The 8,730-nt window shown below is 33.8% G+C and overlaps 1 long non-coding RNA gene across 1 annotated transcript in view; it reads right to left on the bottom strand.

The window, feature by feature from the left end:
- The window catches only part of LOC125503975, a 12,557-nt gene extending 5,124 nt beyond the window's left edge, over positions 1-7,433 (bottom strand). Inside the window, exon 1 of the long non-coding RNA XR_007281209.1 lies at positions 7,184-7,433. This is a non-coding gene — a long non-coding RNA (uncharacterized LOC125503975). The remainder of the gene's footprint in view (positions 1-7,183) is intronic.
- Between the last annotated feature and the right edge of the window lie 1,297 nt (positions 7,434-8,730).

Here is an 8,730-nt window from a genome sequence, read left to right as displayed (position 1 = left end):
ATTAGCCCATTCTTCTGATAATGCAACAGCCATTTCTAGTAGTGTCGCTGGAAACATTTTGCGAGTTCCTACAATACGTCCTAAATTCATCTGCTAGATCAATAGGATTCATTCTGGGCTCCTAGCAGTCCACTCTAAAATGATACCTAATCCCCGCAGGTTCTAAGAAATGATACACCATCCGCTCTGTATGTGGTCGGGCATTCTCATACAATAAAATAAAATTCTGATCGTCTAATTCGATAAAAGATTTGATAAACCAAACTGCCGCAAGATTGATAAATATTTCTTCTGTTCGCCGTTACACTCGCTTTTGACCATCTACCATATGAAGACAATATCGTGCTTCGCCTGAGAATGGGACTTGAGATCTTGATGATTCTGTTAGCCATAATTTCGAACAAAGTTCCGCTTCAAAGTTCGGTGCTCTCTCAATAATTTAGGCCCTGTTTTGTGTGATAACATAGTTCTTATTTCTATAGCCTACTGCACATTTTTCATCTTCTTTTGAAGTCTTACGGCATTAAAAGGAGAAAAACATACAAACAATTATATCGTTAAATTCAGAAAAAGTAAGGATTTTAAAAGGCCCACAGCCAACTATGATTACCATTTAAAAAACCATAAGTTTATTTTTCTCGTAAATCAAGTTGACTATGATAACGAGTGCTAGTTTATTGGATTCAACGCAAAAAGTTGTACTAAGGGCAGTTTTAACTTTTATTCAAAGTTAAGCAGTTTACGTAATAAGTGATAATTAAAAGTGTTGATTTGTTGTCTTTTCAGGATATTTCAGGAACCAAGTCGGCTACCTAAATTTTGAAAACGCTAATGAATAGGCCATTTAACTGATTGTCCATTTAACTGATTCTCTATCTTTAAAAATATAGAAGTTACCCACACAAACATTCAGACAATGGCCACCCTGTATACATATATATACACTTGTATATTCTTTTTTCAAAACCACAGCTAACTCTGCGGACAACATTTGCGGAGTTAGTTTTAAAAGCGTCACTTATGCGTATATTCAGGTCGTGTGAAGTTGTCGGAAGCGTATGGTAGACAATTCCTTTTATGTACCCCCACAAAAAGAAATCTCGTGGAGTTAGGTCCGGAGATCTGGGGGGGGGCAATCCACCTGTTTTGAAAGTTGGCATTTTAAAAATTGCCGAACTTCGCAATGATAATGGATAGGAGCTCCATCCAATTAAAGCCACATGTTGGTTCTAATATTTAAAAGGACTTCTTCTAATAATACTGATGATAAGATGGCTTATTAGAAATTGGAGAAACATCAAACCATTTAGATGTCTTCAAAAAAATAGGGTCCAACTAAATATGGGTCCAGTATTCCACCCCACACATTAGCGCCCCATACACGAGCGAAATATCTGTCATATCTGATACGTGGCGAGCCAAATTCGAAGAAATATCGGTGCGTTAATGGTTAACCACGAGCAAGATACGACTCGATGCGAATTTCGTACAAAATAAATCTGCAGATCTGGACTTGCGGACCAAATTTCGCCGTTAGTGGGTACGGGCGAATACTAGTATCAGATATTATTGCCGCCTAAGCAGTCATGCTATGCCATACCACCGCGGCTTAAAGAAAATACATATTCAGATAAAATTTAACGCTTGACATTGGTACAGATTTGAGATATAGTGCATAATGTTATATGTAATTCAAGCAATGGGCAAGAGGTGATGATGGAAAATTTGGCTATAGAGATCTTGGAAGATGATGAGATGGTAGCTAATGTCACAGGAGAAAATCACTACTTCGATTACAAAGACGAAGCTTTTCAGAAAATACCCAGTAAATAGGCGGTCGATTAATTTAATTTGTGCCTACGTTGGGCCGAAGAAAATGAATTACCACTGTATGAAGTGATTCTTCGCATTTGAATTATAGCTATGTTACAGACGGTATATAGAATCAGACCGTCTATGTACAGACTAGGGCATATGTTCAAACGCAATGATGTTTTATGGGATGTTTACATTTTCAATTGTTAACTGCAAAAATTGTGATAAAAACAGTTTGCTCTTTGTTAAAGGCTACGCTAAATATGATGTATTTCAGATATGAAGTTGCAAAAGTAAATCAGATGTAGTCATTAATAACATAAGCTCAAATTTAAAAATATAGGTTTTACGAACAACTGTATGAGCGAACAAAATAAGTTGCCCAGAACAGCCGGGGTTTAACTAAAAGGTACCTAATGATTAGTGTGCACAAAACACATATGTATGTTTCTCAGAATTTGCAGTATTTCACTAAGAAAGTGGTAGATCAATTTGCCTTTTTAACGTTGGTTTTAATTCGTTCGGTTTGTATCGTTTGTTTGTTTTTCTATAATTATATATTTAATTGTTTTAATAACAACGTGTTTATAAAAGATCCCAGCGTGCATTCGATTTAATTTTTTTTGCCGAATTTTTTCTTATGGCTGCCGACGCCCTTCCAATCTATAGTCTCTAGTCTACCCACTTTCTTCTCACTTTTGTTGCGTAGATTTTCTGAACCCACTATGATGCCAGCGCAAGCAATAGCTATTCGTCTCTTGCTTCGCATTTTAAACACTTAGTTTAACTAATCTGCCTCTGCACGACCAGATCTTTCAGTTCACTTGAAATAACACGCGCCCGACCAAGTCTGTCTGAAACGTAAGATTTCACTCCACTAACGGACGAATTTGATACCTCCAATCCGACTGGAAGAATCGGCACTCGTGCTTGGTACGTTAATTAGTGGACAGAAAAAGATTTAATTCGTCCGATCTGGATCTGTCGAATCAAACTCTACGTATCTGAACTGTACGGATAATCTGCCCGTGTATGGGGCGCTATTAACTAACCACCTATCTTGATTTTTCATGACCCTGTATTCGTGCGGATTCGTATCAGAATAATAATCAGAGTTGCGTCTATTCACAAGGTCATTGTTATGAAAAGTACATTCATCACTAAATAACACATTTTCGAAAAACTTTTCATTTTCTGCCAGTTTATCTAACACCCACATGGAAAACTCAGTTCGGTTTTCAAAATCATGTCCATAAAGTTATTGGCAAAGTTGAATTTTATAAGGATAAGTTATGATTTTTTATAATTCTGGATATTCTTGATTGACTAATGTTAGTAATTTTGAATATTATATTTTGACTAATATTGTGATTTTCGGTAACTGAACCAATTACCGTGAAAACGTTTTCTCATCTTCAGTGACAGATTTCCTTCTAATGGGTTTTTTATAATTGACACTCCCACATTCCTCAAACTGGTGTGATAAGCCTTAAAAACGGCTGGCTTAGGATGATTTCTTTCAGGAAACTTTTGAGCATTAATTCGAGAAGCCAATAAACAATTTTTATGACATTATCCAAGGGTGAAAATCATGTTAATACGCTCTCCTTTTGGATAATTCTTCATTTTCACTAAGCACCGCAATAATTAATATTAGAATAACGACCAACACGTCTACAATTACAAAAAAAATACCCCTCTGGCTAGAAAAAAATATTTTGCAGACTAAACTGACAAATAAAGTAAATGATTTTACATCTGTAAATGCCATAATAATACGGGGATGTATTTAAATTAATCAAGTTATAGCCACTTAAAGTTGTTATTTCATTAGTTTAAATTTGTGGACACCCTGTATAACATATTAAGTTAATTATCATGGGGATATAAATATTGTTTCTTGTTACCCTTCACTACCAATTACGCTTACATTAAAAAATTCTAAAGAATTTGACATATGAAAATTAGGTTAGATTTTGATAAAATTGGGATTATTTAAATAACCCTACGATTTAGGTATTATAAACCTTATTAAAACACAAACACTTATTTTGCGCATTCAATCAATTCATCAAATAATACTCTTTAGAAATCAAACGGTTAAAGCCCGTGCCAGTTTGTCCGTCGTCGTACGAATTGACAGATCTCCAACCAATAGAAACACTTTCGTACCATCGTATCATCGTACAAACAGACGCATAGGACACGGGCTTTAGCAGCAAACTTTCGTGCCTTATAGTGTGAATAACCCTGTATAATAACGTCCACAGCCGGAGACCGCAGGATCAACACGACCATGCACGGTGCTGAGATAAGAGAATTATATTTATACCAGTACAGAAATGTAGCGATTGAAGGGTCCAATGCAATAACCGACCAAGTCCAGTACTGCAAATTTTTCAGAAAACAAAAAACTATTTACTTGTAAACGAAATTATTTAAAAGTTAAAAACGTCAAATGCGCTGTACATTTTTGATCAAGCAATACATATAAGCAACCATATTACGTTCACCATTATTTATATGCTCAAAATTGTAAAAAAAAATAGACTTAGTTAAATCTTGCAGAGGTTTTGCACCTTTCTTTTGGTTCTTTCCTGGGATATAGTAATAAATCCAACACTACCTCGTCGAATTTTTTTATTAATTGGATACATTATGATTGAATACAAACTAAAGATACAGCTTGAGTGGGACATTATATTTTTTATTTATCGCTGTTGAATCCTGACGCAGAAGAATCAACACTAAGTTCTATTAAGACTTATAATATTTCTCGATCTGGTTGTAAAACCAAAGGTCACACTGAGGTACATAGCTTTTTGCTCAATTCATCACATGATCCATGTTGTTGTTCTTAAGTAGCCTTCTTCCATTATATAACTTTACCTCAAGATCGGACAGCGACACCGATTGTACAACTTTCTTATTTTTAGTAAAATTTGTAAGTAAATTTATTATTTTTTGTTGAGGGTTTTTTATGTAAACATTTCTAAGTTCAACAATTTAAAAAAATATAATAAATGTATAAATAACATGTAAAAAACAAACTGAACGAAAGAAAACATTAAAACCAACGAAAATAACGCAAAACGCACACGAACATGCGCCGGAACTTACCATCTAAACATCCAGTGTGATGCAAGAACCTGCCACGTCCAAAACTTAGCTTCTTTTTGCACAGTACACTAGATATGCACCCCAATTAACCCGCATAAAATTTTAACAGTCATAGCTAGATGCCTGGTCTTGGATGGTCCGACGGAGCATTTCGAACTCTATGATATCGCGTTGCTAACTCATTTTACGTAAAAATTGGACTTATTCAGTTATTGCATTAGACCCTTCAATTGCCTTTATTCGATTTACCATTGTGTAAGAATGGGAAATGCGAGATTGTAAAATAGTCGGTATTATAAGAAAATTGCTTTTTTAGTATTCAAGCACACCAAAGCATAAAATGTGCTTTCATAATGCAAAGAGATGGCAAATATGCAAGTTAAAAAATAGTAGGAATTCTTCTCTAGGCGTTATATTTTCTCTAAAAAACGTAAAAATAGAAGCAAATTTGCACAGAATATCAGAAAAATTGTGTTTTCACATAAAACATTTGTATTGCTATCGTTCGCAATGCAATAAGGCTAAATATATATTTTCGGATTTGTTTTTCGAGACATATATTTTTATCAGTTTTAATTTATGACTGGTCCAATTTCAATGACCCAGTAATTTAACATACTTATTAAAATTATGTTGATTACATAGAACAGAATAGATCATTACACAATAGATGCGTAATACATATATGAGGATCTAGTTTAACCTGCTAAGGTATTAAACCTTTTTGAAGAATATTCATTAAAATTTTAACGATCGCTTGGTTTCGGAATATATTTGAATATTTCACTATTTACATCGATCAAGTAGGTAACCAAGTGTCGGTATATTTTAAATCGAAATTTTCTTAGGAAATTTTAGCTCTACTTTTTCGCTATTTGTATTTACAACATAAGTGGATACCAAGTACCAACACAAATAACGTTTTTTTATATAAAAAAATGTTAAACTCAACCCCTGAATATTGTAATGTTCTAAAACACATAATACAATTAATACCAGCATGTATAGTATGTATTTTTGTATCTTTACTAGAACTCAACAAAGTAAATGATATTTAAGGTAGAGGATGATATGGGCAAAAATTAACTTTAGATAAATTAAGAGATTTAATTGCAACCAATTTAAAACTGATTTTGTTCTGATACCGAAAGTTCTTACTAAATTTATTTGACAAAAAAATCAAGTGCCGAACATAGGTTAAGCGCATATTTTGGAGCAATTCATATTACGTAGAGCATGAAATTATGTAAACATACAGTATACGTCTGACAAAGCCCTCTTCTATGTGCATAAAAATATTAACGGATTTTTTTATTTTCGCTCCAAAATTACTTTTCAATATAAATTTTTGTTTCGATAATAGATTTACAACCAAAATAATTCGTTTTTAATTTTTTAACCTTAAGTTTGATCTCTGTTTTCTTGTTATTCTGAAATTCGTCGACTTTTGGATAACACAAATTACGTTAAATATTGATGTGAAATCCAGAAAACTGTGGTACGATTTTCTGTAGATATTTTATACATTAATGTAATTTAAATCGTTTTTGACTGAAATTAACATTTTGAATAAATTTTTGTTACAAGAAAAATTGTCAATTTGTTAAAAAACGAACTCAGAGCACATCGTTTTACATGTATGTTTTTACTAAGCTTTCTTTAACAATTTATTAATATACTCTTTTTTCGGTATTTTTTGATAAAGATAGCAGAATTTACAAACACTCTTTACCTTAGGTGAAATGTGAATGATGTGTCTATTTCTGCACTTTCCAAACGTGGGATATATCTATATCCAAATCTGATGTGTAGGAAATTAAATTTGAAACTAATTGTAATTATATAATGTGTTGAAATATATTTTCAACAATTCCGTTTTCGATGAACCGCTAGATACTATCTGGCACAAAGTACCTACCAAGAAAAAAAAAATTGTTGTGCAAATCAGCATTTATAAACAATTACAAAATATTAATTTGCATATTTTGTAACATCTGCAGTCATCTTGTGCAATTACACTATAATCGCAGTCAGTTTAAAAAAATGTTTTATCAGTGAATAATCTTTGATGAAGAAAGATTGTACTTCTGTGACCATTTGCGGCCGTAACTCGTTTTATAATCATAAATCGACAAAACAACATAATATATTAATTACTTGCCGATAAAATGCTGGCTTAAACAACGCGTGAATCTGATAAGTTGCAAGTCTGCATGTAATTTATTAACATACTTACAAAAGTACTTACGCCAAATGCTGAGTGCGGCTTCTTGATGCAACTGCACTGTTTATGCTTAACTTACTGCTTACCGAACAACCAGAAACACAGAACGAGTCAACTTTAACACTGTCGTTCCGAAGTCGATACTCTACTTTCTGGTCTGGTACTGAACAACTGAATTGAAACTAAAAGTTGCGCAGCTTTGAATTTAAACTTCGAAGATTAAAGATAATGTGAAAGCGGCGATGCCAACTAGTTTTTAGATGAAATAAACACATGTGATCTGTTTTTGTTCTTATTTTCAACTTTGATTAATAATCCATGTGCAAGTCCATGATCTGATTGCAGTGGCGTAGGGGAGGCATCATGTCCGGACGTAACTCACAACGGGGCGCCAAATAATCCGCAAAACAAAAAATTGTTTTATTTTTATTATAATTGATTTCTGGAAAATATATTTTAAATTCAGTGCCAGTGTAATATAATAAGTGTAAATTCGTAAATGAAAAGGAAGAAAAGAATCACTAATAGTCTAAATTAGGGGTGAGCAACCTTTATAATAAACGGGCCAATTAATGTTTTTTTGGCGAGCCGCATATAAAGTCCTCATTAATAAATTACAAATCTTTATAATGTTACATTTAGGAATGTTTTCCGGGCTTTGAAGCCGTGGTCTATCGGAATTTCTTCCTGACGTTTCGTCCACAACTGCGGTGGACATTTTCAAAGGCGATGCGGCAGTGGGCGAAGTGATCTCCCGTGCTTTCCGACTAAGAATGATTCAACTGCTGGATTCCAAGTCGTATTTATGCAGCCCAGCCGTGTGTGCTCATGCGTAGGGGATGGGTGGGGATTCCAACGCTTCGGCGCACATGCTGTTTGGCGCAAAACGCGCTTCCAATCTGGATTGAGTGCCGTAATTTCTTCTTTTCTGTTAAAATTGTTTTGGTGTTTAAATCACAGGGGTAACTGTTTACATTTGAAATTCAGCCAACATCAAGACACGAAATTGCGGTAATGCCGGTTATGATATGAGCCGTTTCTTTCATATGAAGTACAGAACTAAACATGTGCTTAAACCAAGCGAAAAAAAGTTTTAAAATGATTTTGAAATGTTTATAATGTAGATAATTGAAGTGTGTAGACTTTTGAAGAGTAAATTGTTAAGCCTTGTCGTTCTCTAGCAGTGCGCCGATCTGCATTATTCTGAATACATTATGATTGTTCTGTGACGATGGCAACACCGAACGAACGTCTTGCCAAACTTTCTTTCATTCACAAAAAAAAAGACAACTATTCCTTTTGTGTTCCCCTACTTTCCCCTACTACGGTGTTTACTATAGCTGTTTTAAGTATATTTTTAAGTTATTTTGTAAATAAGTGCATCTAAATACATTATAATGAGTGTTAGTTGCGTGATCTGCAAAAAATCTGAACAGGATAGCCCGGAATTATCGTTTCATCCGTAAGTATAATAGTCATTTTAGAATCCACCTATTTTACAACCGGTAACCGATCAGTAGCGACTCGTGCTTACAATACCAATTAATAATTTAAATTTCAATTGCAATATT

This window comes from Dendroctonus ponderosae, unplaced genomic scaffold (assembly GCF_020466585.1).
Source record: "Dendroctonus ponderosae isolate FM_Combo_2020 unplaced genomic scaffold, Dpon_F_20191213v2 Dpon_F_20191213_1, whole genome shotgun sequence".
In the NCBI taxonomy this organism is placed as follows: Eukaryota; Metazoa; Arthropoda; class Insecta; order Coleoptera; family Curculionidae; genus Dendroctonus; species Dendroctonus ponderosae.
This window is presented reverse-complemented; position numbering and strand designations above follow the sequence as displayed.